The 22,695-nt window shown below is 40.7% G+C and overlaps 1 long non-coding RNA gene across 1 annotated transcript in view; it reads right to left on the bottom strand.

Annotated features, from left to right (window-relative positions):
* Window positions 1-2,081: 2,081 nt before the first annotated feature.
* LOC139046512 (uncharacterized) overlaps window positions 2,082-22,695 on the bottom strand; it is a 79,199-nt gene continuing 58,585 nt past the window's right edge. The window contains exons 3-4 of the long non-coding RNA XR_011506631.1: window positions 7,493-7,761; window positions 2,082-4,239 (exon numbers count right to left, since the gene is read on the bottom strand). This is a non-coding gene — a long non-coding RNA (uncharacterized lncRNA). The remainder of the gene's footprint in view (window positions 4,240-7,492; window positions 7,762-22,695) is intronic.

The following is a 22,695-nucleotide window of genomic DNA, read 5'->3' as shown; positions in this document are numbered from 1 at the left end:
TCCACGAGAGTGACTGACATAACCAGGTGGGACAGAATAACCAGAGAGGTGGAGAAAAACCCCTCTGAAGTAGAAATGTAGAAGCGTGAGAATTATAGTTGAAAAGCCAAGTAAAGGCAGTAACTGTGTCTCTGTCATCTTTGTAGCTCCAGGATCTAACAGAGCGTGGCACTAAGAGGGAAGGAATTGATAAATGTTACTGGAGGACACTGGAACATTTACTCTTTGCTTTTGTTTGCTATTTTGCACACCTCAGTTCTGGTCTCTACAACTTAGAGCCACCTGCCTATACTCAGACGTTTCCTGAAGCATATCATTTCCTTTGGGTGGTGGCTGAAAGACTGGTTGTTGAAACATTTAAAAATCACTAATTCAGATTCAGTATAACTAGCTTTAAATTTCTCTCTGCTGAACCAATTCATTTTATAGAAATTATGCAAAATAATAGTGCAATTGTTATTCCAGAGTGAGTTTTTAAAATGTTTTAAAGAGTAAATAGTTTTATTCACTCTTGCTTCCAAAACAGACATATTTATCTATTCCTAACATTTGGTGCCTTTGAGGCAATATTTAGTTAATTCTAAATATTAAAATACAGTTTATACTTGAAAATACTTAACTGCATTCAAAAAACTGTTTAATCTTTTTTTTTAAACTTGGCTGGTTTTATTTTTAGCAAATTCAATTTAGTAAAGTTCTATTTCACTTAGAAAAAAATTAATCATGAAACTCTTTTACTTATTTTGAAAGAATCCTTTTTTAAAAGAGTTTAATTTGGAAATCTTAAATTTTCCAGAAAATACCATCCTGCCTCGAACTACCTCCAGGTAGGAATGCTATAGGAATGATCTTGGTGAATAATGTTCCTCTGTCTGAAAGTAGGTTTATTACAAAAGCTAATTTTGTAAAGTATTTTAGAACATCACGTGAAGTCACCTTTTCACCATTTTGTCCCCTCCTCAACCTATTTCTTATCTTTCTTGTAGGAAAGAAGCTGCCACGGAGGATTCTGGAATTGCAGTGTCCTGGAACATTCCAACAGGCCAGCACTGGATGAGGTTGTAACTGGTCATTTCTATACCTGTACTTGAAGTAGAAGGGTGAATTTGGGGATCCAAATGGCTGATTTGGCCCATTCTGACAGCCCCTAAATTATTTCTAGAGACTCTTGCTTCTTCTCTTCAGTGGCTCAGTGATGATCCCAAGAGAACTTTATCTTTAAAAAGCCAAATAGTAAATATTTTTGGCTTTGTGGGCCACATGGTCTCTGTCATAACTATTCAACTCTGCTGTTTTGGCACGAAAGCAGCCTTAGATGACATGCAAAGGGGTGAACGAGGCTGCTGTTCCAATAAGACATATGGATAGTGAAATTTACATGTTATCTAATTTTTACATGTCACAAAATATTAGGAGCACAGATGCTGAAGCCAGACAGCCTGAGTTTGAATCTCAGCTCTGCCTTTTACTATCAGTGTGATCTTGGGCAAGTTTCTTTATGTGAAAAAGCGGGGATATTAATAATCCACTTCAACACCGCAGTGAGGATTGAAGGTATTAATGTAGATAACATGCTTGACATCTAGCAAATACTGTATACATGTTAGCTGTGTTGGTTATCATTGTTACTTACCACAGTTTGGAATTCTGGTTTATTTCGAAACATACAGAAGAACTAGGCTGACCCCATGGAGTCAGAACTGTTGATTCTAATTTAACCCACTTGCCCTATGTTGGAGATTCTTTAATGTGTTTGCTCTTGCAGTTGGCACGATAGTTCACACTCACGCTTCTATAGATGCACCCAGATTGTAAAATTCCCAAATAAAGCCACAGCATTTTCCCCTGAAGCGATATTTATAAAATCATTTGAAATAAAGTTAACCAATTTTAATATCTCAAAAAAATCCTATCACTTTACGAGGAAGAAATAAATACCCTAACCAAAATTTTTAAATGTTGATGCTTAGTTTGTAAAAGGAGTCTTGATTTTTTTCCCCCCAGACCATCCTTTCCAAGGTAATGTTAATAAGGCATGTGGTATATACTATTGGAAAATAAACACAGATAACTCATATTTAATTGCTAATATAATACACAGAGTTTGTTGTTCTCGTGTGTTTTTATTCATTCTCAGAGGATGTTTACAAACTCAATCTAGATTATACGTTGCTTTTGGTACCAAGAGAAATGTTTATGGCATCTTTCTTGATCATAGCACAATGTAGACACACTATTTGTGTCTTCTTATCTGTCTTGGGCTTCTTATTAAAATTTTATCCACCAGTAAAATGAAAAATAACATGGAAGCAACTTTGAAATCAGGCCGTGCAGCCCACACAGCCATGCACAGGGGCACCAACCACTGACTGCACGCCCCACGCCTGGCTCACTGGCCTGAGACAAGGTGACCCAGACTGCAGACAATGTGTCATTCCTTGCCCCCTTTTTGCGACTCTGGGCACTTAGCTGGGATGCCACTCAAGGCAGCCTTTCAGAATATTGGATACAGACAGTTATGGAATGGTCTGGACTTTGCTTTGGTTACCCCACGCTTAAGCCACCCCTTCCCCGACAAAAATAATTCACAACTCTTTGTTATTATTTAGCAACAACACTGACCCTGACACCTTGGTGTGTCATGACTCTGTGTGACAGCCACTACTGTAAACAAGCAACACCTAAGATGCTACTGTCCTGAGTTGAAACACTGACAAATGAGCTTATTTCAGAGGCAGGCTCTTTAGCCCTGTGACTTCTGTCTCTGTGGCTGGCTTAGCATCATAAGGGTAGATCACATTGTATTCAAAGCACATGATGTAACAGAAGCTGCTTTAAATTTTTTTTATTTATAGGAAGGAAAATATGCTCAGTTTAAACAAATTATGCTAAATTAGTATCATATGCTAATAAATATATTTTTCAATAATAGAACCCTAAATCTTTAATAAGTCTTAAACTCAGCTATTTATGTTACATAACGGCAATGGCAAAACTCTTTTATTAATAAATCAGCAATGAGTTGGGAAAGTAATGCCACAGTTTACTGTATAATCAGCAACGTACAATTCATCCATGGATAAATTTATACTCAAGTATGTTTTCTTGGTTGATAAACATGTTAGCCCAAAACAGTAAACCAACAAAACTTATCCCCCTCCATGCAAAATAACAAGGCTTTAAAAATATATGCCCATAATTTAAACACTACTAATTTTGTTTCGCTATTTTAATAAGGAAAAACACATCTGGAAAGTCTGTAGCCATGATGTAACTTCAGCACAAGGTAAATAAAGAGCAAGGATGACTTTTCAGGGCCTGGTTTAAAACCGAGGGGCTTGGCTGTCCTGGTATCAGAACAGGTAGTTTAACTTCCTGAGCAGTCAGGAAAATCATTGCTTCTATTAAATATGTTTTCTGAATGTCAAAATACTAGATTATGAGATGGGGTTTTATTAGCACGGGTACTAATTCTAAATCTTACTGAACCTCTGTTATTAAAACTTTTTCAAGACTTGAAAAGGAAAGACTATCTGTAATATGCAGATAATTGAGGAAAAATTATTTCAAATGTTCCAGATTGTCTGGGTAACTACCTTAACTATCTGCTGCAGGGTGCCAGTGTGGCATCTGTCCCGAGGTGACTGTAAATCCCAGATTTTGGGAAGAGTGACTTTAGGAGACTGACATTGGTGCTAAAGAGGGTAAATTCTGGGACCAGAATTTATGGGGATGAGGATGATTGACTTCATTGTTGACTTCCTGGCCCAAGGGGAACTAATCTTAGACATTTTTGAAGAGAGAAGTATTGAGGTTGCTTTAAGGACAATTAACCTAATGTCTATTCCAATATAAAGTGTCCTCTCTCCTCTGAATGTGCAAGTGTACCTCCAACTCCAAGATCAACATTACACAGATGCTACTGTGCTGCCTAAAAGCATCTGTCAAATCTACACAGTGTGAAATGTCGCTACCAATGGGCTGGGGCAGTGAGCAGATATCAGCGGTCTAGATGTTGCTAAACCCCTGGTTTGACTGACTCATTGATGAATTTTTTCGACCCAACAGACCTTATTTTGGATTAGCTTAGCTGGCAACGTGTAGACTCAGAGCTCTGTCAACAGAGTTATTGGGAGAAGAGTGGGGTTCTGGACACAGATAAGGATGGGCTGGTCTCCAGTTCTTCAAAGCACTTCAGCTTCTTGCTTTGCTCTTTCATAAATCTCTCCCAACAGGGAACTGCAGAGCACACACAAAAGAAAAAAAAAGAAACAAACCAGCTCCTGTCATCTCTGTTGATTTTTCACTTAGTAGACTTCTTTATGGATTAAAAACTTTTTTTTTTCTGCTTCTTGTAAAGCAGTGTTCATTGGAGCTTAGCCAATAGATGGTATCGCCCCTTCCAGAGTCTATGCTCTGGGCGACCTATGGAAGTATATCTGCTCAAGGCATTCATGCAAATTATTGCTTACTGCCCTGTATGCTCATAAATTAATAGCTTCTCTGTGATGAAAAACAGAAATTAGACAACCATTAAGGTTGAACAATGTTTAAAGAATATTAAATATTAATATATGAAATGAAAAAATATTGCGAGTGATATCAGTAGATATGCCAAAAGCATAACAAGCCAAACCTAAGAATGCAAATAATAAAAACATGTTTTCAGCTAGATATTCTGGATGGTTTAATATTCAAATTAAAGTTGATTTTTTTTCCCTTTCAGTAAAAACAAAACAAAGTATTTACAGCTGTTGTATTGTATGAGTGTTCATTTTCATACCCAGAACAAAAAGGAACTTAAGGCGAATAAACTAATAATAAGGTCTGGGTTATTTTGGTCATTGTGCTTGTGAGAAGAATTTTCTTTGCCATATTGAAAATGTATACCGTGAATATTTAGAAAAAGCAGTTTTTTTCTTAATCCAGCATTTCAGTAAATAATTGTCAATTTGACACGTGCGTCCTAAGGACTTTGTCTGCCAGACGCTATAAAATTGGAAGGGAAATTGGGGAAGACTCTTCCGGGTGACAGAATGGAGTGAGCTGCTGCTCCTGGGGTGAGTGGGCCTGGTCATTGGTCTTTGGCAATAAGAAGTTTAGGAGAGAGGTTTTCGTGATGCCCACCCTTAAAATCTGTGTTTCCATTTGGCAGATTTAACATCAGGAGTATTGACCCTGCACAAGCAAGAAGCCAAAAACAGCTCTGGCTCTGGCCCCGCCCTCTCCTTTGAATTAGCTGTGAGGTCCCACGGGAGGGGAGCTCTCTGGTCCCCTCCCTCACTTATGATGTGGGGCTAATAATTCAAACTCTAGGAACTTCACAGTAGTACTGGATTTGGTTGGTCAAATAAGATAAAACTCAAACAAGCATTGTAATATATTCAATTATTCAATATTTTATTTATAGAGCACCTACTTATGCTAGGCACTCAACCAGTCACTGGAGGTCCAAATAATTTAAAAATTAAAAAATGATAGCAAAGGGGCTGGCTCGGTGGCACAGCAGTTAAGTGCACATGTTCCGCTTTAGCAGCCCAGGGTTTGCCGGTTCGGATCCCGGGTACGGACATGGCACCACGTGGCAAGCCACGCTGTGGTAGGCATCCCACATATAAAGTAGAGGAAGATGGGCACGGATGTTAGATCAGGGCCAGTCTTCCTCAGCAAAAAGAGGAGGATTGGCAGATGTTAGCTCAGGGCTACTCTTCCTCGAAAAAAAAAAACGATAGCAAAAATGTTCATATCATAACATACATCATGTATCAACTCATTTCATCCTCACAACAACCTCATCAAGTAGATATTTCAAATGAATCCTTTTCACGGATGATGAAACTGAAACGCAGAGTGGTACCTTGTCCAAGGTCAGATAAGCTAGTCATTGGCAGAGCTGGGATATGATCTCAGACAGCAAGTTTCGGAGTCCATACTCACCCCTACAGTACACTGACCTTGAGACTGTGTCATGCTTCCAAGCCCTCAGAGTCTCATGGCAGAGCCAGACCGCTGTAGAACAACATGGATGCAGTCAGAGGGCTGTGCCCCAGGGATCAGTATGGAACCCTGAGGATGGGCGCCTGACCTGTGTGTGTGAGTGTGTGTGCCCTGGTGATTAGAAGGAGACAGGCCATGGAAGGCTTCCTAAGATAAGTGGGACCTCAGGTGAGCTTTAAAGGATGGGCAGGTTGGGTGGGAAGGGCACTTTAGGCTGAGATAACAGGAACAAAGGCACAAAGGCCAGAACCAGCATGGCATGTGAGGACCACAAAGCTGTAGTCATGCTGGGAGCGATGACAGATGAGGCTGGCCCAGATCTCAGAGGACCCTGCATGCCAGGCTCAGGAGACATAATGGGACGCTCATGTATGACGAAGCTAAATGGTAATATCAGGCTGCAGAAAGTCAAGCAGATTGCTACATAGAGAAGGCAGGTGGGAGTGGAGGTCACGATACAGGCAACTGCCGGAGGTACTGCGGGCTTCTGAGTCTCGTAGGAGTGGTTTGTAAGGAGGGATCCTATATCCCAGTGCTTTTCAAATTTTAATGTGCAAAAGATTCACCCAGGACACTTGTGAAATGCCTATTCTGATTCAGGAGGTGGGGAGTGGTGGCCGAGATTGTGCATTTTTAACAAGCTCGCAAGCGATGCCCATGCTGCCAGCCCTGGACTGCACTTTGAGTAGCAAGACCATAAGGAGCGAACGTAGCCTAGAAAGGTAGTTCTTTGTTCTCTAGGAAACTCTTCAGAGATTACTCCAGAGAACAGGTGTAAACTGATACATCTCAGGATTGCTGCAGAAAATGTGGCAAAACAGCTTCTGAGCCAGTGATGGGTCTGGTTTAAGACTGCTAGCCTCCTATTCCTGAGAAAAACGCATGTGGTCCTCTCCTAGACATTTGGGTTCCCCCACTCCCAAGACCTGTTTCCAGCCCCTTCCTTTATTCTCTAGGAAAGTGGGACTCAGGGATTAACGAGGTCAGAGCAGAGGAGAGAAAGCCTATGACATTGATTCCAGGCCCTTTGGAAATTTGGTATTTGTTCAGTCTATTAGCCCTTACTTTCCCCAAATTGCTTTCCTGAGTATATGCATCTGTGAAAATTCAAGGGAGTGAAAACCATCTGAGGGGCCGGCCTGTTGGCGCAGCGGTTAAGTGCGCGCACATCCCGCTTCTCGGCGGCCTGGGGTTCGCCGGTTCGGATCCCGGGTACGGACATGGCAACGCTTGGCACGCCATGCTGTGGTAGGCGTCCCACACATAAAGTAGAGGAAGATGGGCACGGATGTTAGCTCAGGGCCAGGTTTCCTCAGCAAAAAGAGGAGGACTGGCAGTAGTTAGCTCAGGGCTAATCTTCCTCCAAAAAAAAAAAAAAAATCATCTTAGCTTTGAAACATAGGTAGCATCTTTTTAGGGAAACTGAGGCACACCCAGAGAGGTCAGAAAAAGAGAGCTGGAAAACCCCACCCTCGAGCTGATTCCATGCACTCACCTTTGTGGGAGGGCTCCTTTCAAAGACATTTGGGAGACGCCTTTTTGGATTCTCAACGTGCCTCAGGAGCATCACGTCGTCCTAGGGTCTTTGGGAGTCACAACTTTGGTGCCTGCTATGGAAACTCCAGCTCCCTGAACAAAGTGCCCAGAGAGAAGGAACCAGAGGCCTCGAGGATGTAGGGAATCACACTGAATTCTGCCAGAACTTCTCCCTCCATCCATCACCAAGACAACTGCCGGTGTGGCTGAAATTTGTTCCAGTAATCTCTGAACAAAGAAACCAAGGAAGAAAAGAAAAAAAACCCAATTCAGGATTCATACTAAATAACTTTCATAAGACGTGAAAGGAAGTGTGGTAGCAGCTAGAACACTGACACTCAATATCCTAAAAATGACACGGAAGTTGTCACCTTAGAATTTAGGTTCTCGGACAAGTGTAGTTTCACTGTTGCCTTGAGCATTCCTCTGTCTCCCAACCTAGCAATTCCATATTACCTGGGGCATCTGGAAGGCCCCAGAAGGCTGAATTTGAGTCATTCGCCGATGACTTATTTTCCTAGGATCTCTCTCACAATTTAAGATGCAAAGTTATTATTTTACACATATTTTCCATTGTGTGAGAATAAAATTTGTGTTCTGGAAACTTTGGGGAAAATATCTAAGGTAAGCAGAAAGACAGCACCAACTTTTCAATTTTAATTTTATTTCTTGGAATTTTTCTAGTCATAAGTCGTTGACATTATGGGAACGTGTAAAATTGCAGGAAAAAAAACAAGAAGAATCTGTTGCCTGAAGGCAGTAGAGCTGATCTGGAGCAATTTCACTCTCTGGTCTGTCTAGTGGGAATTGATATGGCACCCGTCGTATCCTAGGTGCTTCCCAAGCAACGGGGAACAGGAGGCTAAGGAAGAGAAGAGTTGAGAAGTAGATTCAGGAAACATCTCAGGACACAAAGGATGTGATGATATAAATAAAATAAAGCAGTAGGTAGACTTTATCCACTCAAATCCAGTGAGAAAACCACATAATGCTGATCATATCCTTCCTTTGTTTTCAAATTCCTGTCAAGTGTCTGTATTTTCTTTCCTTGGGTAATGTACTGCTCTATAACTTTTCTCTTCTTGTTTCATACATTTAGATGAAAGCTTTGGAAAGCAAAGATCAGGCCTCTTACTTGGATTTGGTATCGCCTGGTGGTACCTGCTCTAGCTCAGTGTGTAGCGAGGAACAAACTAGCTGGGCCCAAGTGCTTGTCTGTGAATTTACTAATTACTCTGCTAAACCCATGAGTTAATTCTACTTAGATGGAAAATCTGATCACCCTAATTGGAAGTCTCCACACTGAAAACCCCACATTTCTTTCTGCATTTATTTCAATCAAAGAGACACTGGTTCCTACAGCTCCCAACTAACATTTGAAGTTACTAGATCGATGAAAGATTCAGGGACACCACTTGGATCATCTAGAGTTAGAATTTCTCAGCCTGCCCCACCAGCAACCATGAAAAAGTAAGGAATTTATTACTTTTACAAACTCCTCTGATTCTCCCATTCAACAAAGATTCATTCAACAAATATTAATTGACCACCAGATAGGACCCCAAAGGCATGAAATATTATAGCAATTAGAATCTTGCTGAGTTCTTACTCTATCAACACAACTCAAACCCAAAGAGAGAAGAGGAAGAGGAAAAGGACGTGAGAAAATTCATTTGAAGAAAGCAAAATATGGAGCTATTTCAGATTGGATTCCCTGGGGAGAGACTCTGAGATGGAGCGTTGTGTTGTTCAGGTTTTTCTGGGGAGATACAGCTGTAAAGAAGGGAGGAAGGCAGGGTGAGACTGAGGAGAAGCTGACTCACGGGGATTTCAAATGAGGCCCCAGCCAATTCTTCAGGGAGCTCTGGAGCTGGGACAGCCCTTTGGAGTGTCCAACATTGTGGCAAGGGGTCTGGCATTAGCATCCCTCGTCAGCTACTCACTGGCTGTGAATTGCCCCTGGAGAAGAGGTACACATTCCAGTTATATATTGCTATGCAACAAATTAGTCTAAAACTTAATAGCTTAAACAACAAACATGCCATTATATCTTACAAATTTGGGGGTCAGGAATTCAGACAGGGCTTAGCTGGTTGGGTCTCTCGATCTACCTATCATTGACAGGGGTTGCTTGGCGGTATTGAGCTGGTGGATGGTCTAGTCCAAGACAACTTCATTTACAGATCTGGTTCCTTGGCAGGGGTGACTGGAAATCTAAACTTATCTGAGACTGTCAACTGGTTCACCATCATGACGTTCTCCATCGTGTGGTCTCAGAGTACCTGGGTTTCTTGAGCAGTAGCTCAGGGCTGCTACAGAGTCTTTCAAATGGCAGAAAGTGGAAGTTGCTAGTCTCTTATGTCTTGGGCCCAGAAACTGGCAGGACATCTCGTCTGCTGAATTCTATTGATCAAAGCAATCACAGAGCCCACCCAGAATTCAAGGTGGGAGGCTGGGTAGGATTCAACTCCATCTCCAAATGGGAAGATTAACAAAGAATTTGCCGCCATCTTTAATTCTACCACAGGGCATGACCTTGGACCAGGCAACTCCCTATGATGTTGGGAAATTTCCAGTGAGGGATGTAGCTGTAAGCCATCAGCAGCTGATCTTCCTGGGAGCTGGGAGTTGCATGTGCCAGTTCTAAAGAGGTGGCCTGATGGTGAGCTACAGTGTCCACAGCAAGAGTGATGATATATATTCCTCAGAATTAGCCCCAATGGACAGTTAACATTGAATCGTATCTTGGAGAGGAAAAAGGATTGACAAAAGGCTTGTCTAAGCAACTTGCCTAGTATTGTCCCACAAGGGGGCCTAGGATAAAGTGCAGGTGGTCACCCAGAAGTTAGCAGAGTGATCAACAATAACACAGGATTGCCTTTCAAGTCTACGAATTTGGTGATAGGCAGATGTCTGTTGAATGACCCCAGTGGAACTTGTGCTAAAACCTTTGATCTGCAAGATTCACAGGCGAAAAATGGAAAGAAATAGATTTAGAGTCTCTATGTCCTTGGAAAAGTTTACTCTGGTTTTTAAAATCACAGAATATTAGAGCTGAGAGACACTGGTGACCATTCAGCTCCATTTCCATTTCCCTCTCTCCCACAGAAGAGAAAATATGAGCAGAGAGTGGAACAACTTGTCCAAGTTCATACAGCTGGTTAATGGCAGAGCAGGGAGCAGAATCCAGACGTCCCGCCTGGTTCCCTTTCTTGCTCCAAGTCAATTTTCACATAGGAACTCCTGGCATTAGTGTGGCCTCCAGAGTGCCTCAGGAACCTGGATGAAGGTTGGTCCAAAATATAGCATTTCTGACATACAACTTTGATAATGGGCATCAAAAATTTCTAAATTATTGCTATTAAGAAAAATTTGAGGGGGCTGGCCCTGTGGCCGAGTGGTTAAGTTCGCGCGCTCCGCTGCAGGCGGCCCAGTGTTTCGTTGGTTCGAATCCTGGGCGCGGACATGGCACTGCTCATCAATCCACGCTGAGGCAGCATCCCACATGCCACAACTAGGTGGACCCACAACGAAGAATATATACAACTATGTAACAGCGGGGGGCTTTGGGGAGAAAAAGGAAAAAATAAAATCTTTAAAAAAAAAAAAGAAAAAATTGAAAATGATGAGTCTAGGAAAGAGTTCAAACTTTTGAGTGTTTCTTACTTTTTTAAAGTCTGCATATTCAGGTAACAGCACCTAATGAAAAGGTTAAAATTTCTTTTTCTCTTTGCTTTAGATTCAGTCGAGTCCAACAGACTCTTATGGATCTCCTGAGTGCAAGGTTCTTTGCTACGTGTTCTTTTTTTAAAAAAATTATTTTATTGAGGTCATATTGGCTTATAGTATTGTGTAATTTCAGGTGTACATTATTATATATCAGTTTCTGTATAGACTACATCATGTTCACCACTAATAATCTAGTTTTTATTCATCACCATACATATGTGCCCCTTTACCCCTTTTGCACACCCTCACCGCCTTACCCTCTGGTAACCACAAATCTGTTCTCCTCATCCACATGTTTGTTTATCTTCTACATACAAGTGAAGTCATATGGTGTTTGTCTTTCTCTGTCTGGCTTATTTCGCTTAACATCATACCCTCAAGGTCCATGCATGTTGTCGCAAATGATTGCTACGTGTAGTAATGATTAAAAAGCTGAGTAAAGAACAGATTCCCTGGTCTCAGAGAACTTACCGTCCAATTACATAGGCCCATGAAGTCAGCCGGACAAAGGTCCTCGAAGGTCATTTTCAGCTGCCCACAGACAGTGGGGAGCCGCTGAAGAATTTAGGCCGCGGGAGTATTATAATGAGATCTCTACCTTCTCAGGAAGATATTAGGCGCTGTTTCAATGGTCCAGATGAGCACAAAGAGCCTGAAGCTCTGGGGCTCGGAAGGAGGGGGCAGCTTTATTAGGATGGCGAGGTTTAATGGGAAGAGTCCCAGCTGCAGTTTTCGTTTAATCACATAGCAGGACGCACAGAGCGGACTCATTTATAAACAAGACTGCAAAGGCAGAGTCATGTGGCTCTTGCTGTCTCTGAGATCCCACCTTAGGTTAAGTAAAGTGGTCTCTGTTGTCTAGCAGACGCCTAATAAACAGGCTCACCTCTCAGTGACAAATGAAAACACAGATACAAATTAATGGGCAAAGAAGGGCCTCGTTTGTCTGTTTGTGTTGCTTTACAAACGGCTCAGCAAAAGCATCCCAGTGAGCTTCAGTCATCCCATTTCCCCTTTTTCTTTTCTTTCATTACAGTCATTACTGGTCACAAAAGGCTGCTCACAAAACAGCTGGTGATTATAATTTAATGCATCCTTTCTGAAACCTGCAGGGAAATTAAAGCAGGGAACTACCTGGGGGGAATGGGACAGGGACGTGGGTTGGGCACATCTGAGGCAATACCCTTAAGTGCTAATTGTCCAGCCCTTCCCAGCAGTCTGACCAGGGCTGACCTTGGACAGCTTGGGCCAGCCGAGGCCACTCCCTTGCAAATTGAGTCTGATTGTGGTGGTGTTGTAACCAGAGGATCCTGGCAGGAATCCTCTCTCAGTCTGAGAAATCTGGTGTTGTTCCTGAGCAATAAGCGAACCCCAGAAATCCCTGTCAAGGTCGCCCAGCATCCAAAGTCAGCTCTGGACCAGGCAAGTATGCTTGTCTTTTGGCTTCTGCTCATGGGATCACACAACAGCAAGTGAAAACATTTTCTGCTGGCACTGGCATGCAACCTCACAAACCACCAAGAATTCAATTTGGAATGAATTCTCTTTCTCTCCATCACTCTCTACTACTCCCTCCATCCCTGCTCTCCCAAGTAACTTGAGGTTGGATCCAAAGGATCTGATAATAAAAACCAAAATCACTGAAATGAAGGAGAAAGACACTCATTTAACAACTGAAATAAATGTTTTTCTAATAATAGTCATCCATGAGATATAAAAGTTTTTTTGCAAAGACCCCAGGTGCACTCTCCATTACGGGAGCCACTAGCCATTTGTGGCTATTTAGATGTAGATTAATTTAAATTAAATAAAATTTAAAATTCCCTTCTTCAGTAACACTAGTCAATTTCAAGTAGTCTATGGTATCTTGTGGTTATTGGCTACCATATTGGACAGTGCAACCCTCAGTGCATACATCATAGTAAAATGCAGTAAAATAGGGGCCAGCCCTGTGGCCAAGTGGTTAAGTTCGTGTGCTCCTCTTCTGAGGCCCCTGATTTCGCTGGTTCGGGTCCTGGGCGTGGACGTAGCACGACTTGTCAGGCCACGTTGAGGAGGCGTCCTACATGCCACAACTAGAAGGACCCACAACTAAAATATACAACTATGTACTGTGGGGATTTGGGGAGAAAAAAGCAGAAAAAAAACAAACAGAAGATTGGCAACAGTTGTTAGCTCTGGTGCCAATCTTTAAAAAAAATGTAGTAAAATAATTAAGAATTGGTGAATTTTGAGTATTTATTATCTTTATGTTTAATATAATATTTAAAATAAGTCTATACAATCTAATTTTTTTTTTTTTGGTGAGGAAAATAGGCCCTGAGCTAACATCTGTTGCCAATCTTCATCTTTTTGCGTGAGGAAGATTGTCCCTGAGCCAATATCTGTGACAATCTTCCTCTATTTTATGTGGGATGCCACCTCAGCATGGCTTGATGAGCAGTTTGGAGGTCAGTGCCCAGGATGTGAACCTGTGAACCCCAGGCTGCCAAAGAGGAGTGCACAAACTTGACCACTATGCCACTGGGCTGGCCCCCAATCTAATTTTTTAATAATAATGATGCTTAACAGCCAGCTTATAAAATTCCTGAAAATGAAATAATCAACTCCACAAGCTACTTAAAACCAGGTCCAGCACACCAGCGGAACATTTCCATCATTGCAGGAAGTTATATTGGAGAATGACGTCTCAAACAATGCACCTACCAGTGTGGCAATAGAAATACCCAGACTGAGAATGAGACCCCCAAACCCCTGCAATGATAAAAGATTTTAAGGGGCTGGCCCTGTGGCACAGTGGTTAAGTTTGCACGTTCCACTTTGCTGGCCCAGGGTTCGCTGGTTCGGATCCGCAGGGGCAGACCTACACACCGCTTATTAAGCCATTCTGTGGCAGGCGTCCCACATATAAAGAGTAGAGGAAGACGGGCATGGATGTTGGCTCAGGACCAGTCTTCCTCAGCAAAAAGAGGAGGATTGGCAGCAGACGTTAGCTCAGGGCTAATCATCCCCCCTCCCCCGCAAAACAGAAGATTTTAAGGATCATAATCTCCCCATCAGTCCTTCCCTTCCTCAGACCTAAACCAAATTCCTCGCCACTTCTTTGCAGAAGGTCCTCAGGCTTAATTGTTTCGGAGTATGGTCGTCCTCTCAGAAGCTTTGCGACAAACTCTCTCCTCCGTCATCTGGCACACTCCATAAACCTCCTGCTCCTTCATTTCCTCTCTTCCTCTCTAGACCTATTTTTTTCTCCTAACCTCATCATCAAGGTAAGGCCCGAGGCCCATGATTATCCAAGTCACCTTCCAATTCGCCAGCATCCCTGGTGTTTTGCATAGAATTCAGGACAATGCTGCAGGCTGAAACCTTACCAGAAATTTATACAACGCCATAATGTTCTTCTGATTCCCAAGGCGTGCTTCCCTTGACGGGAGCCTGGGATCCGTTTGCTTTCTTCAGATACCAGAGCTTTTTTTCCTGGCTCAGAGAATTCAGAGCGAGGTTTGTTTCAGAATAGAATAAGCACACAGAAGACTCTTTCTTGTCGGCAAACCCAAGACAGAAGCTTCTTTTCTTTTCTCCAAGAAGAATATGCTCAAGAGAATATTTGCAGGAGGTGATGCCAGTGATTTGGGGTTTTTATTTTGGCTCAAACTAGCAAATGACATTTTGGTCCTGAAGATGAGTGTTTCCAGGGAGTAGGGCTGGGCTGGGGGCCTGTGGCTCTAGATCAAACATTCTCAGTGCTCATGGTGCAGCAGAAAGCTCCAAGAAGCTTTTATGAAACACCAGAGCCCTTGCCCCACCTTCAGAGAGTCTGATTTAATTAGTCTGGCCCTGGTATCAGTATTTCGAATTGTGGTAAAATACACATAAAATAAAATTTATCATATTAGCCACGTTTAAGTGTACAGTTCAGCGGCATTAAGTACATTCACATTGTTGTGTGACCAGTATCACCATCCATCCCCAGTACTCACCTTGCAGAACCGTTAAACAATAGCTCTCCTTTCATCTCTCCTCCCAGCCAGAACTGTCTCTATGCATTTGACCACTCTAGGCACCTCATATCAGTGGAATCATATAGTATTTCTCTATTTGTGACTGGCTTATTTCACTTACTGTAATATCCTCAAGGTTCATCCATGTTGTAGCATGTGTCAGAATTTCCTTTGCTTTAAAGGCTGAATAATATTCCATTGTATGGATATACCACATTTTGACTGTCCCTTCATCTGTCAATGAAAACTTGGGTTGCTTCTGCCTTTGGTATTGTGATTAATGCTGTTATGAACACGGGTGTGCAAGAATCTCTTTGAGATTTTGCTTTCCATTCTTTTGTGTCCATCCCTAGAAGTGAAATTGCTAGATCACATGGTAATTCTATGTTTAATTTTTTGAAGAACCATTCTATTGTTTTCCACAGAGGCTGCACCATTTTACATTCCCACCAATAGTGCACAAGGGTTCCAATTTCTTTACATCCTCACCAACACTTATTTTTTTCTGGTATTTTTGGTAGGAGCCCTCCTAATGGGTGTGAGGTGGTATCTCAATGTGGTTTTGAGGCATCAGTATTTTTAAAAAGCTCTGCAGGTGATTCTAATGTGCAGATGGGGTAAGAGCCCTGGCTCAAGGGAAGCTGACGGTGCGGTAGGTAAGGACATCTGGGTAACATGGTGGACTAACTCCATCCTCCAAGGGAAACTAAAGGATGGAGACTTAGCTTTGGCATCAGATAGTTGTATGTGAACTTTGGGCGAATCACTTGGCTCCCTTTACCTGCTTTCTTGTTTGTAAATGGAGGCGAGTAAACCTTCTTCCATAGCTGTTGTAATTATTACCTGGCACATAAGTGTCATGGGAGGTTAGAATTTTTAGAGATGTGGAATGTCACAGCTGGTCTGTCTCTGAAAGCGAGACGTGAGCAAACTGAGCCTTGACAAGAATAAGGGACTTTTCTGAAGGGTTTACTCGCTACGTCAGCACTAAATTAAAATGCAGGTTCTAATGATACTTCTGTTCATGCCATCCTCTCCTCTTATCTGTGATTCCCCAGAGGGAAAAATTTGAACACATTGTCTTAAAATGATAGAATATAATGCCTAGAAGGGATTTCGTTGATGATTAAATTCAGTAGTTATGAGTCTTTTTGTGTTCATAACACATTTTTCAAATCCAGAATTGTGATTATTGTGCTTAAGAGAATTGAGTGAATTAAATACACGAAACAAGTCAGCAATAACTGCAACTGTAATCCCAGCTACAGCAGATCACTGTCTTATACGGATGGAAAAGATCCACATGCACGGTTGCCCTTCATTCCTGTGTTACTGACTGAAAAGAGCTGTTCACCGCCCCGACCAAGATACCTTAAGTACTCATGAGACAAAATTCTCTCAAATTCTAGAAACAGGATTTTCTTTGGTGGTGTCTTGATGCTATGTAGTATGCGGACCAGTTACTTGCAGCAATTTCCACACCATTCTCTATTTTATCACATAACCCACTCAGGCCACCATGCCATGTGAAAGACTTCTCTGTAATGTACAAAACATAAATTGCCACCAAAGTTCAATTTTAATGTAAGTTGAAATTTGGCAGCATGTCGGGGTGCCTTGGCCAATAACTGAAAACCATTCAGTTAGCCAAAATCCTCCTTTTCTAGATGTGGTCTTACTTGAGGTCTCTCTTTCAGATAAACCAGAACTAGAATGCAGATCTCCTGCTGTCCAGATCAGTGGCCTTTCCATCTCATCTGCCTGCTGCTGCCTCAATTAAATTCAATAGTTATTTACAGAAAATGATGATATATATATATATATGTATATATATATATGTATAAGCATAACTAGATTCATAGATGGAAACAACTATTTCACATGAATAGAGAAGAGGTTGAGTTATACTTATGCTCCCAGGATTTCAATAACCTTGTACGGTATTTCTTTTCTTTTTTTTCTTAAAGATTGGCACCTGAGCTAACATCTGTTGCCATCTTCCTCTTCTTTTTTTCCCCTTTCTTCTTCTCCCCAAACCCCCCCAGCACATAGTTGTATATTCTAGTTGTAGGTTGGTATTTTCACTGTAAGCGTCTTTGCCTAGACATTTTTGCCCCAATCATTTTCAATGCAAACATTTTTGCTGTATAACTAATTGGCCCTAGGCAATTTTGCTGTAAAAGATAAATTAGCTGGTTAATAGTTTGGTTTCAACTGGTTGACAGTTTGCTTTCTTTCTCCATTGATGCAGTGCTCCCATTTTTATACTATATAAATCTTAGCTCCACATTTCCCATAGAATTTTGGAACGTTTATCAACAGACATTGACAGTGTGCCAAGAACAAAGAACAGTGTAAAGTCTTGTCACACCGCAATACAAGGCTCAGTCACAAATATGCATCCTTGTATTTGGAAACTGATATCTCTCTTAATGAAGGAAGAAATTTTAGCAAAAAAGAAAAAATGTGAAGGACACCGAATGAGGAAATGAATAAACAAGCAACAAAACAATGTATACTACTATGAACAAAAGACTTTAAAGGCAAGTACTAAGGTACAACTCACAAAATAAAATTGATTACCTGCGCAGTATTGCCATGAATCTACACATTTTAAATGGATTCAAATATTTTGTATTTCACAATAAATCTTTCTGATTTTGTTTTTCTTTTTTTTGGTGAGGGAGATTGGTCCTGAGCTAACATGTGTTGCCAATCCTTCTCTATTTTGTATGCGGCAGGAGATCTCATCAAGATGGCCGTGTAGGTGGACTCTGAACTCACCTATTCCCATGAACACAACCAGGTTACAACTACTCTTGGAAAAATTACCCTGGGGAGAGAACTTAAAACTGGATAAAAAGAACCCCCACAAAAAAGGACAGTCCTGAGTGAGGCAGAAATTCCTTCTAGAGAGAAAAAAGCCACCCCCCCAAGCTGTGGAGCTTCATAGTCCAGGAGGAGCCACCCTAACGGACGCAGCCCTACCTGGAGAAGCAGAGCCTGAGCAGGGACATGTCACTGCTATAAGCATCCTTCAGACTCAGCACAACTGAGATGAGTCTCATAATATCTGGCTTTGCTGACTATTAACTATTTTGTATGTGGGACGCTGCCACAGCATGGGTTGATGAGTGGTGCATAGGTGCACACCTGGGATCTGAACCTGTGAACCCCAGGCTGCTGAAGCAGAGTGTGTGAACTCAACCACTATGCCATTGGGCTGGCCCCTTGTTATTCATTTTTCATATTTTATTATATCTTTTATAATGTCCCTCTTTTATTTTTTGTTATTTTATCTTTCACAGCAAAATTGCCTCATAGCCAATTAGATATGTGGTGAAAACGTTGGCAGCAAAAATGCTTGTGGCAAAGATGTCTACGGCAAAGATATTTATGGCAAAGTATCTAGAACTCTCAATAACATAGGAAGAGAAGTCTCCAATTTTTTTCCATCCATTTTCTTCTTATTCTACATTATGTCCTCTGCCATCACCATTCTATGGAAATGACTGCCTCTAAAACCACAAATGACCTCCTTCTTGGCAAACGTCATGATCTTTTTTCAGTTCTAAGTCTCCTCTCAGGTTCCGTAGCACTGGACACTTGTTTGCTTCACCTTAAAACTTTGTCCATATTAGGCTTCTATGCTATTGTATTTCTTGGTACCCTAACCTTTTAACTTTTCTTGGCTGGATTGTCTTCTTACCTTCTCTGCCAATCATTGATGTTTCCCATTTCTCTGGCTTTTATTATCTCTCTATTCTTTTGTCTCTATATACCATTAGAGAATTTATTTCTTTTAACTGTTTCTACCCTCATCTTATTGGGATTACTTGGGAATCCATGAATAGCTCTTTCAATGACAATACTCGTGTCTTTCTTCAATTCGAAAAATTTTTTCTTCCTAAAACTTTTGTTAGACATGTGTTGGAGCTTTTAAATCTAGCATTCTCATTTTTTAACTTTTTTTTTCATATTTTTCATCTCCTTGTCCCTGCATATTTTATTTTTGGTGATTTCTTCAGTTCCAGCTTCCATTTTTGTTAGTCATCCCTTCAAAGTATACAACCTAGAATTTTTTCTACCTATTCAGCTTTTCATTTCAAGCACTAAATTTTTCTTTTTTAAGGTTTCTACTTGCTTCTTTTTTTTACATCTGTTTTGTCTTAGTTCATAATTATCTGTATATCATTGAAAGGGGGAGAGGAAGAGAAAAACAGAGATCTCCACTTAAAATGAGTCTGAGAACTACAATTCTAAAACATGCAAGGAAAGCAAACACACACACATACTCATACTCACACATACACATATTCATAAGTCAACAAACTGAATATTTGGGAGAAAAACTTTCCCCCAGTGAAATAAAGGTAATATAATAATATCAAAATGACATCATAACATAGATGGTTGATATCTTCAAAAAAGGGAAAAATAACACCAATTCTAAAGAATACAAATTATGAATCAAAATGAACAAATATGAATAAAAAGTGAACATGAGAAAGAACCAGCTACAAATCCTTACAATGAAAAATACATTTATTCATTTATTAACTCATTAATTGCAATATAATAAATAAATATACTAGATAATAATACATATTTATTAAATGTCTATTGTGTGTCAAGCACTGTTCTAGGTGATGGGAATAAAATAGTGAAAAAAAAGTAAAAAGTCCATGCTTTCAGGAAGCTTGCATTTTTGTGAGGGGCTAGCAGACAATAAGCAGGATAAATAAGATACATAAATGTTAGATGGTAACAAGTCCTAATGACAAAAGAAAAGCACGAAATAGGAGTAGGGTTTTAAGTGCGTGTGTGATTACAATTTTAAAGATGATGTTCAGGGTTGGTCTCAATGAAATGACATTTGAGCAAAGATTTGGAGGAGGACAGGGAACAAGTCATGTAAATATCTTGAGGGAAGAACATTCCAGTTAGAGGAAACAGCAAATGCAAACACCTGAGGCAGGAGCATACGTAGTGTTTTTGAGGAATAACAAGGAGAACAATATGACTGGATGGTACAAATATGGAGAGATGGATTTGAGGGCCAGAGAGGGTAAAGCCTTGAGGCCATTGGAAGAACTTCTTTTTTCCTCTGAGTGAGATGGGAAGCCATTGGAGGATTTTGGCAGAGGTGTGACATGATATGGCATATGTTGGAACAGGATCAGTGTTGTGTTGGGCATAGACTAAAATAGGCCAAGGACAGAAGCAGGTAGACAGTGAGGAATCTACTGCAATAATCCAAGTAAGAAATGATGATGGCTTATATTACATTGGTAGCCATGCAAGTCATGAGAACATTTTAGATTCTGATATTTGTTCAAAATAGAGATGACAGAAATTGTTGATGGGTTCAATATGAGACGTGAAATAAAAAGAAGAGGCAAGAGTCATTTAAGTTTTTTACCTGTGTAACTAGAAAATCAGAGTATCTATTTACTGAGTTGGAAAGGCTGTGGAGGAATCAGGCTTGTGGGAGAAGGTCAGGAGTTCAGTTTTAAATTTGAGCTGCCTATTCATCATCCCAGGGGCAATGCCCAAGGTGGCAGTTTGATATACATATCTGGAACTCAAAGGAGAGGTCCAGGATGGATATACAAATTGTGGAGTCATCAGCATATAGCTGTAATTAAAACCATGAAACTGGACAAGATCTCCCAAGTAATGAGTGTGATAAAAAGGCAAAGAATCCAAAGGCTGCCCTGGGGCCTTTCAGTACCTTGAAGTTGAGGAGATGAGTTAGAAAGTAGTCAATGGGTAACATAAACTCTATAATGGACGTGAAGACAAAACTAGTCAATTGGAAGACAATCCTAAGGAATTTATCAGAATGCAGTGCAGAGATGTTGGAGGATAACAGCTATCATATAGGGGACAAATCGAAAAGACTCTAGCATGCATTCACAGAAATTCAAGAGAAATAATAGAAAGAATGGTGGAAAAGAAGTATTTGAAGAAATGACTGGGAATTTTCCAGAGTTGAAAGAGTCTTATGGTTGAAAATACATACTGAGTGCCCAGCAGAATAAATAAAAACATATTTGTATAAGTACATCATAGAAACAAAACAAAATATTTGGAATAAAGAGATGATCTTAAAAAGTAACAGAGAGGATAAAAGAGAAATCACCTTCAAGGTAATAACAATTTGATTAACAGGAAGCTTTTCATCAGCAAAAATAGATACCAGAAGACAACAGACAAGTATTTTCCAAGTGCTAAAAGAAAATGACTTTCAAATAGGACTTCTATACTCAATTATCATTCAAGAGTAAGGAGGGAAAAAGATATTTTTATACCTAAAAAAGTCTAAGAGAGTTTACTATCCAAATAGTATGAAAAGTGAAATTAGAGGAGCAAAGATAACTTCAAGGAAAATACTAAAATAATTGGTAAACAAAATTAAATATTGGCTGTAGAAAATAATGACTGACGTGCGTGTGTTTTAAGATAAACAATGTTAAAGTTCTTGTTTTATTGGAGAACAAGGTAAAGATACTACATGATTTTATACTTTATTGAAAAATATAAAGTTAAGGATGTATATGAAATATGTAAGAACAACTACAAATAAATATTTCCCTCAAATAAAAAGTAGAAATAAAATCTATAAATGTCAAAACAAAGAAAAAGCACTGTAAGGAGAAAATAAAAATAAGATTATAAGACTTCTGGCTTCAGCTCTACAGGTAGGAGCTTGTAAGTCGTCACTCCCATGCTTAAGACAACAAAAAAGATGAGGAAACTGATAATCAATGACTTCGCTCGGACTTATCAGAGAACTGAGGTTGCAGGGTGCACCAGGCCCCCGAAATGCGGAGAGACAGGCAGATCTGGAGCCATCACTAAGATCTGCTTACCTAGAGCAGAAACTTGCGAGCCAAAAACTGGTAGGAACATTTAAATGACAACTTTGACAAATTTCTGGAGGCTGAGGGTGGACTAACGCAAGAGGAGGAGACTCCTGGGGGCTGTATCTTGAGCATGGGCAAACACTTAGCGCTACCTCCAGGAACTCCATTAGAATCTCACAGTGAAGACCCAGAAAGATCTCCTCATGGATCTGCCAGGGGAGAGGAAGAGTAATCCTTGTGAAACAGACCCAGAGCATCTCCCATAACAAAGGCCTTCTCTTCAGAGTAAAAGACTTTCCCAGAGCATCATCCCAGCCAAGGAAGGGCATTCCTGCCTCTCCAACGCCCTTGAGACTTCCTGTCTAACTTCAGAGGGAGAAAAGCTGTACCCCTTGAGAAACACTTGTGAAGGTCACAGTCCAGAAGCACAGCCCCCCTAAAAGACTGAGATTAATCATAAAATTTATGGAACGCTTCTCCTCCCCCACATCTGCCACCATACCAAGACAATTCTGATGTAGGGCAAGACTTATGCTACTAGTTAGTAAGTCTTATTATAAAGC

The sequence above is a fragment of the Equus asinus genome, chromosome 11 (assembly GCF_041296235.1).
Source record: "Equus asinus isolate D_3611 breed Donkey chromosome 11, EquAss-T2T_v2, whole genome shotgun sequence".
NCBI lineage: Eukaryota > Metazoa > Chordata > Mammalia > Perissodactyla > Equidae > Equus > Equus asinus.
Note: the sequence above shows the minus strand (reverse complement) of the source record. Positions and strands in the feature narration are given on the sequence as shown.